The 9,369-nt window shown below is 40.0% G+C and overlaps 1 protein-coding gene and 1 long non-coding RNA gene across 5 annotated transcripts in view; one reads left to right on the top strand and one right to left on the bottom strand.

Moving 5' to 3' along the window:
• The window catches only part of TAFA1 (TAFA chemokine like family member 1), a 508,553-nt gene that overhangs the window by 257,295 nt on the left and 241,889 nt on the right, over window positions 1-9,369 (top strand). The gene's annotated exons all lie outside the window — the stretch shown is intronic.
• LOC121016743 (uncharacterized) overlaps window positions 1-9,369 on the bottom strand; it is a 28,908-nt gene that overhangs the window by 6,315 nt on the left and 13,224 nt on the right. For both annotated transcript variants that reach the window (XR_005784419.1, XR_005784420.1), the window contains exons 3-4: window positions 5,429-5,519; window positions 2,667-2,828 (exon numbers count right to left, since the gene is read on the bottom strand). This is a non-coding gene — a long non-coding RNA (uncharacterized LOC121016743). The remainder of the gene's footprint in view (window positions 1-2,666; window positions 2,829-5,428; window positions 5,520-9,369) is intronic.

Here is a 9,369-nt window from a genome sequence, read left to right as displayed (position 1 = left end):
AAAAGAAAAGAAAAGAAAAGAAAAGAAAAGAAAAGAAAAGAAAAGAAAAGATAACTGCTCAAGAATGAATAGTTACCTGCCAGGGGGAGGTGGGAAGAATTTTAGGCAAATGCTCAAAGATGGTATGTTTTTCTTTTTTTCAATTTATTTATTCGAATACAGTTGATGCAGAAGGTCACGTAAGTTTCAGGTATACGACATGGTGATTGCCCATCTCCACACACTATGCCATGCTCCCCACAAGTGTAGCTACCATTAGTCACCGCGAGATGCTATTACAATATCATTTGACTCTATTCCCTGTGGTGTGCCTTTTACTGCTGTGGGAGGCAGCATGCTCTGATGAAGGGGCAGAGCAAAACCGGTGTGGCTAGAAGGGAGAAAGAGGGAAGGCAGGAGGGCTTCAAGTAAGACCACCCATGTCTTCAGATGTTGCGTCATCCAAGGCCTTGAAGTACTGTGGGCCGTTTTTCCAAAAGTCATAAAAAGTCACCGTCGGAGAGACAAACGCTATACAAGTAATCAAGAGAATTTTAGAGCAGGAATATGGAACGGGGCAATGAGACCCAGAAAGCTTAGAGGAGATAGTAGCAAGGATAAACAGGAATATCTCTGGGAAGAGGTGACATTGGAATGGAGACCTGAATGGCGCAAAAGGCCCAGCAGAGGAGAGATGGGAAGAAAGGATATTCGTCCAGCGAAAGAGCTAGAAGGTGCAAAAGACCAGGAAGCAGGACTGTGGTTGGGTCTGATGAATAGATAGAAGGCAATGGTTGACTAGGATTTGGACTTGAGTGTGTACTCATTAATTTTACTGCTCGCCAGTGCTGTCACCTGTCTGGGTTTCCTGCTTCCTGAGGTGTGGGGGCTTTTTCTCTTTCACAGAGACCACGTTTCCTCTATTCTGTACTCTCAGTGCCTGCGACAGTGCCTAGGACTCATTAGACACTCAGCAAACGTTTGTTTCACAAAGGAATCTCTCAGATAAAGTGGCCATAAATCTAGGGTTAAAATTCTAAAACTAGAAAGAAATCGTTTAAATGTTGACAATCATCAGCCATTTTGTAGTCTAATACCCCAGTGTTTAAAAATCTAGAAATCAAAGCAATCAAATTACCTGGAAGGGTAGATAGAACCTAAGTAACAAGACAGGGGGAAAAATTTATATAAATCAGGGTTTCTCAGCCTCAGAACTGTTAATACTTTGGACTGAAGAATTCTGTTCAGCTTAGCAGCATGGCTACACCCTGCCCACTAGAAACTGGTAGCACCCCTTCAGTGGTAACAACCCACAGTGACTCCAGATATTGCCATATGGCCCAGTTAAGACAACGGGTGTGAAAGTATTAATGCCGGGGCGCCTGGGTGGCTCAGTCTGTTGAGCGTCTGACTTCGGCTCAGGTCATGATCTCACAGCTGGTGAGTTCGAGCCCCGCGTCGGGCTCTGTTCTGACAGCTCGGAGCCTGGAGCCTGCTTCGGATTCTGTGTCTCCCTCTCTCTCTCTGCCCCTCCCCTGCTCACACACTGTCTCTCTCTCTCAAAAAAATAAACATTAAAAAATTAAAAAAAAAAAGTATTAATGCCCTGACACTTGGTAAAATGTTGCAGAATATGTACCACCTGGAGGAGTTTCAACTGATTTGTGTGCAAAGTTTTCTCGAGAGGTAGAAATGTGTCCTCTGAATTGAAATACTGTACATCATGCATATGTTCTTAGCAGCAGCTAAACAAAGATGCTTAATTTTTTTATGACTTTTTATGGTTAGTGTTCAGACATCCATCATTGTAAAAGAAACCACTTTCAAAGTTTTTCTTTATAAATATGTAATATAATTGTAGAGTAAACCTCCTTTATCATTCTGATGGGGGATCAGACTAATATTCATCTGGCATATTGAGTTTTATCAGAATTTTATTCTATTTTTTAAGTAGTTTGTTGAGGGAGGGAGAGAGGAGAAAAAAGTTGACCTGAAATGTATTGTATTCTGTGGAATAACACAGTTCCACTTTGTCATTAAGCTGTACCATATGGGGGCGCCTGGGTGGCTCAGTCGGTTAAGCGTCTGACTTCAGCTTAGGTCATGATCTCGCGGTCCGTGAGTTCGAGCCCCGCGTCGGGCTCCATGCTCACAGCTCAGAGCCTGGAGCCTGTTTCAGATTCTGTGCCTCCCTCTCTCTCTCTGACCCTCCCCCGTTCATGCTCTGTCTCTCTCTGTCTCAAAAATAAATAAACGTTAAAAAAAAATTTTTTTTTAAAGCTGTACCATACAGTTTTCCCATACAGTTTTAAGAATTTTTAAAAAGAGCTTTTTTCCCTAATCTTAAATATTCAGAGAATATAGGCAAGTATACAGAAGAAAATTAAAATCATCTATAAACCCACAATCTAGAGGTAACTATGTATATTATGCTTTAATAGATTAATTTATTCCCTCATTAAATTATGTGCCAGATTTTGTGCTAAGGCTCAAGATTCATGGTGAACCAGATGTACAGGTACCTCTTTAGGGGAAGCCTATTTGCATATATATTAGTATGTATATTCTGCCTCTACTCATACCAGATGTACCTGGACACCTGGGTAGTTAAGGAATGCTTGGCCAGGAACTGTTGGGCTTTAAGTGGCAGAAACCTGAAAACTATTAAATTAATGGCTTTATCTTACATAAAAAGTTTGAACCCTTCAGGGCTGATTCAATGAGTCCACGCTTCCCCTGGGAACCCAGGCTCCTTTGTTTTTCTCTTGTGCTATTGCTAAGCATGGATTCATTGGTCCAAAGCTTACAAAACAGCTGCCCTTCATTCAGATGTTCATCCAGATTTTGAACTGGAAGAAGGTAAAGGAAAAAATGCAAAAGGAAGGGCCGTGTGAGTCTGATCCTGTAAACAAGCTCTCTCAGAACTTAAGAATTTTCCCAGTGATGGAGGTTTCTATCTCTTGCCTAGAACTGTCATGTGAATCCAGATGCAAAAGGCGAGAAGAACCATATGAAATTGTACAAAGTTAAAAGTGATATACATCTTTCTAAAAGTAGACATTCTCTTTCCCTAAGATAAGCATCGACTGTTTGCAATTAAACTTCCATGTGCTTGCTTATGTATAGACAAAGAGAGTCACACACATTAAAGTTATTTTTTCTTCCCATTAAAAGGTATGGTAGGGGTGCCTGGGTGGTGCAGTCGGTTAAGCGTCCGACTTCAGTCAGGTCACGATCTCGCAGTCCGTGAGTTCGAGCCCCGCGTCGGGCTCTGGGCTGATGGCTCAGAGCCTGGAGACTGTTTCCGATTCTGTGTCTCCCTCTCTCTCTGCCCCTCCCCCGTTCATGCTCTGTCTCTCTCTGTCCCAAAAATAAATAAACGTTGAAAAAAAAATTTTTTTAAAGGTATGGTAGACCTTTTCTTCTTCTCAACAGTGTATCATTGGCAACCTTTCAGATCAATATGTTTAGACTTAAACCATTTAGAAATAATAATTGTATTATAGTCCCCACAGTGAATGTATTATAATTGTTAAACTTCCCCATCTGAGTAGATACATAGACTTTCTCCAAATTATTGTTAACAAGTAAGGCAACAGTGTGTATCTTTGTGCTGTATGCATACACAAATGGATGACTTCTTTTGTACACAAGCATTCTAGAAATAGAATTGCTGGGTCAATACATATGAAACATTTTTAAACATTTTAATAATTACTGTCAAGTTGCCTTCTAAAAGGTCATAATCATTCATGTTCCCAACAATATATGAGAATTTCCTTTTCCATATCTGCATCAACGATGGATGTTATCAATATTTTTGTTTTATAACAACATAGGCAATAATGTATCACTGGATGGGTTTATTTTGTAGTGTTTTGAGAGAGAGAGCGCACGTGCGCGCGAGAGAGACAGAAGGAGTAGGGGAGAAGGGCAGAGAGAGAGAGAGAGAGAGAATCTCAAGCAGGCTCCACACTGGGACCCAACATGAAGCTCAATCCCACAACCCTGGGATCATGACCTGAGCCAAAACCAAGGGTCAGACACTCAACCGACTGAGCACCCAGGTGCCCCCTGAAACTTTTTATCATGAAGAATATCATGGATACTCAAAAATAGAATGAATAGTACAATAAACTCTCATTGCCCATAATCCTGTTTCAACAGTTACCAATATATGGCCAGACTGGTTTTATCTGCATGGGGTTTAATCCTTTGCTTGCTTTTCCTGCCATTTCCCTCTCCACTCTTTGTTGTTGTTGTTATTGTTATCGTCGTCATCATTGTTTGGTTGTTCGTCTTTTACTTGTCATCCTAGTACCAATTTTGATTTCTTCACAGTTGTATGTATTTGGTCTTGAAGCATCATATCCACGAGTCAAGTTTTCTCTCTATCGCAGAGATAATAAATATGTGGCAAGAATCTCATTACCTTTCCCCTTCTGTACCTTGGTAGATATTATTAATTGAGCTATACATCTTTTTGCAGGAAGCCCCAGTGTATCCTTATGACTCTCGAGCAATGGTTCTCAAACTTCAGTATGCATAGCATTACCTGGAGAGCTTGTTAAAAACGTGTTCCTAGATCCCTCCTCCATAGATTTTCATTCAGTACATTCGGTGCAGCACCTACGATTCTGGATTTCTAATAACCTGCTAGGCAATGCTGATGGTACCTGTCTATATATTACACGTTAACATTTTTCTAGACCAGTGCTTCCATTGCTGCACAAATGAATCACTAGAGATCACGTTCGAATGCAGATTTGTATTCAGTGGGTCTGCTGAATAGCCTGAGATTCAGCCTTTCCAACAAGGTTCCAGTTGTATTGCTGGTCCATGGACCAAATTTCAGTATGTAGATCTTCAGTGGCCACACTGCCATAGAAAGAAGGCTTGTGAAGTTAATCAGCCAGCGATGCCTGACCGAGAAGGAAGGGCTTTCTTGGTTTCAAAGAGTCTTGAATATCACTACACAGACTAAGCCCACACTGGATACAGAATAATGAACTGCGAAACTTTTCTTAAAATTTAGACTTCACGGGCACCTGGGTGGCTCAGTTGGTTAAGTGTCTGACTTCGGCTCAGGTCGTGATCTCGCTGTTTGTGAGTTCCAAACCAGGACTGACAGCTCAAAGCCGGGGGCCTGCTTCAGATTCTGTGTCTCCCCTCTCTCTGCCCCCCTCGCTGTCTCTGTCTCTCAAAAATAAGTAAACATTAAAAAAAATTAGATTCTAGGGGCCTCCAGTGAGAAATCCTGATTCATTGAGTTTGGAGTGGAGCCTGGAAATTTATCTTTCAGACAACTCTTTTGTCAATTTGAGGGCACAGGTAAGTGTTGGAGCCACTGCTTTACATGCCACAGATGATGCACAGGTGTTCTTTCTTGGATTCATCTGGTTCCTGTCCAAACCATCCATCTTATCAAGACACACGTATTTGCATTGACCTTTTACATGATGCTGCTGCACGCTGTGCGCCATGCAGAGATGAATCAGGAGTTGAATCGGAGATGATCGTATCTCTGTAGATCTGAAAACCTGGTGAAAGATACAGATACAATAACACATAATCTACCTGTATAGGAAGTCAGAGAAGAAAAAGATTGGTTTTCTTTCTCTGCTTTCTCTCTTTTAAAAGTTAAATTTAGGGGCGCCTGGGTGGCGCAGTCGGTTAAGAGTCCGACTTCAGCCAGGTCACGATCTCGCGGTCCGTGGGTTCGAGCCCCGCGTCAGGCTCTGGGCTGATGGCTCAGAGCCTGGAGCCTGTTTCCCATTCTGTGTCTCCCTCTCTCTCTGCCCCTCCCCCGTTCATGCTCTGTCTCTCTCTGTCCCAAAAAAAATAAATAAACGTTGAAAAAAAAAAAGTTAAATTTAAACATTTGCTCAATAGGAAACTCCCCGCTCAACAAGAAATCTCTCAAAGCCTAAGAATGCCAAGGTGATGGTCCTCCATGTAATCATCGTATAGGTTTTGCACATGGGTTATATTGCCAATTATTAGCTAGGTTTGTAAGAATAATACAACATGTTGTTCATTACACAGTATATACGACAAGAGGAAGTGAACACCACCTAGAGAACCATAACTTTGTTCATTCTTTGACTTTGGGGGAATTTCAATTTGTAGCCTTAATGAGATACAACTGTAGTTTTTGCATTTTAAATAATGTGCCAATTGTAGTCTTGCACCGCATTCTTGTTTTCCTAAATTCTCGTCCTGTATAGCTTTCTATACAGGGTGTAAAAATTCTGAAATGCTAATAATGTAAGTGATATGTTTACCATCTGCTGGATGGTGCTATTCACTGTCATTAAGATTCTAAAAGGATTGCTTAAGAAAACAGAATAGTGAAAAGGAAAAAGAACTATAATCAAGCATAAAAAGACTTATAAAAGAGGGAACTGAGACATCTTTCAGCAGTGACCTTTCTAACACTGATATTGGGCCGGGACTGTAATTGTCCATCATTCTTTTCAATGGTCAATACTCCACTCACCACAACTCATTCTTTCAATACCATTGATCCCTTTAACAACCTTGGTTGGCAATCACTCTTTGTAAGTTACACAGTTAGTGGCATTCTTTCTGCCCTGTTTTGTGGTTCACTGTTAAACAGTCTCAACATATATGTGTTGATGAATTCAGCCTAGTGAGTGAATTAGGAAATTCCACAGGTGGTAAAAAAAAAAAAAAAAAAAAAAAAAAGTGGCTTTTAGGCAGGATATCGTACTCGTTAAAAGGATGCCTAGATATAGACTGTCAGCCTTACGATCATTGCTAGAGATCTCTACCTCCATTTCTAAAGGAATTGAGCACGCCTGTACTTGATTTGGTGATCTGTCCCCTGCTGCACAGTGGGATGGTTAGAAATATTTTGATGCTGTTAGGCAACTTATTTCTTATTCTTTTGGAGTATTCTTAAGGAATAAGAAACCCATATAGTTTCTAATAAAATATTTTATAAGATTTTAGCATTTTCAAATTTATATACATTGTTCCCTTCAGTTCTTAAAATAGGTCTATATGATAGCCGTGATGTTTTATTTGAGGTTTTACAGATGATTAATTTGAATCTTGGGATGTTTTAAGACAGTGATTACAACCTGGAAGCCTTATGCATTACAAAGAAACTTAAAGTTGCACAAAAAGAAATGGTATTATGAGACTAAAACCTTCATTTTCTGACTTAGTACTTTTCCTGTTATACCATTTTGCCCTTGATGTTATCTTTATGCCATATTAAAATTTTATTTTTAGTGGTTTCTTTTTTATTTATTTATTTTGTAAGAAACGTAGGGGCGAGAGAGAAGCAGAAAGAGAGGGAGAGAGAGAGTCCCAAGCAGGCTCCACACTGTCTGCACAGAGCCCAATATGGGGCTTGAACTCACCAACTGTAAGATTATGACCTGAACAGAAATTAAGAGTCAGATGCTTAACTGACTGAGCCACCCAAGTGCCCCTATTTTTAGCGATTTTTGAATCAAAAAATGCTGAAAACATGCTGTAACATGAAGCCCTAGAATCAGTTATTTAAGATGTTTTGATTTGGGGAGGGCCCCAGTCTCCATATTAAACACTCTAACAAAGCAGATAGCTGCTGCTTTGAAAGGAATTATATTGAATTCTCTTTATTTACAGTACAATAGTGATATAGGTGAATTGCAACCAACTTAAAATTCATATTCAGATTTTTCATTCATCTGGGTCATTGTTCACACAATCTGTCATCAGCTCCAAAATTCAATTAAAGGTACGGGGGCCTTTTATTTGATGTGATAGTTCTGTGGCGGCTGATACATTTGACTTCTTCCATGAAAAGTTTTTACTCAGGATAATTAAAAGAGTGGATGTGTCTGTGGCACCACCATTCTACTTGTTTGATTTCCATTAGAATAAAATATCAATATATCTGATCCACCCAAGTGGGTGAATTCAGTTTGCTCTCTTTCCTTTCCTCTTCCTAATGGTGATGATCATGGACAGGTCCTGAGAACTTAATGTGAACCAGACACTATTCTGAATAGTATGTGTGTTATCTGTACATAACCCTGCAGTTATGGGCAGTTATGGGCAGTTATTATCCCCATTTTACAGATGAGGAAACTGAGAATCAGGATAGTTGCGTGATTGGTAGAACTGGAATTTATCCACTGGCTCTCCAGATCCAACACTGATTCTTTTAGAATTGGCTAGATTATGCTGTCTTTCCCGGTATTATATATAATTTATTGTCTTTCCTGGTACTATAAAGCAGACTTGTGGGCATCTCCTTGTACTTAGCAAAGAAATATCTTCTTAGCAAAGAACTTCACATCATATGCCTGACATGACTTTGATTCCTTCTCATCACAATCAACCTAACCACCCCTTCATGCAGCAAGATAATGAAAACTATTCTAAGGGCATTGCCGATGTGTAGGCTACCTCTTTAAGTCTGAAGGTAGCAATTTCTTAGTAACGTAAGATGGCAGGTTATGTCCATCTTAAGGATTGTAGTTAGAGCAAAGTCATGGAAACCACAACCAGGTACATAAATGGGGAGCACAGCCAGCCCCCTGGATAGCACCATCACAGCAGCATCAAGGTTGGGAGGAGCTGTCCCAAAGCATTTCATCTTTGAAGAGGAAAATTGTTGGCCTTCATTCTCTAGCGGGTGAAGTATTTGCCTAGTGCACGCAGTTTCATGGACAAGCTGTCCGGTCTTTTCTTTCACGAAGTCAGTCTGAAGTATATCAAATTCCCGGTTAACTGATTCTGGGTCTACTGTAGCCAAACCACTGGTCGGCTGATTCATGGAAAGAGCCTTCAACTTTGAGCTTGCAATTAGGTGAATGGGTTCAGTTGGCTGTAGACTTTGGGGCATCTATATCAAATTTCTCTGAACCTTGGTTTTATTCATAATGCAATAGGAATAAAAAAAAATCATGTTGCATACACAGTTTACCTTTTGGTTGATTTTGGAAGATAAACTTCCTTCCACCTGTGATTCTCCTATATTGTAAAATTAATTCTCAGGGCAACAGACAGATGTAATTTATTTTATGATTAAAGAGGATTGATACTTAAATGAGTAAACCCTGCCATAACTGTTCACCTATAGAGATTTTATAACTACCTTAAAATGCAAAAAGGCAGAGAGCCCTGAGTCTGTATCTGATATCTTTTGTTCTTTCTTTTACTCTAATATACTGGTTCTCAAGCTGTAGTATACGTAAGTATTACTGTTGGGGGTTATATACACCAAGCCACTTGGCCCTGCTTTGTGGGATATGCAAAGAATTTTTTACGATAAGTTATGCATACTTTTAATATTATCTCTAAATTTAATAAAATCTCCATCCTCCTTAGAAGATAAAACTCCATGGCATTCCCATATTTCTGGGTGAA

This window comes from Herpailurus yagouaroundi, unplaced genomic scaffold (assembly GCF_014898765.1).
Source record: "Herpailurus yagouaroundi ecotype Mexico unplaced genomic scaffold, PumYag 213, whole genome shotgun sequence".
Classification (NCBI taxonomy): Eukaryota; Metazoa; Chordata; class Mammalia; order Carnivora; family Felidae; genus Herpailurus; species Herpailurus yagouaroundi.
This window is presented reverse-complemented; position numbering and strand designations above follow the sequence as displayed.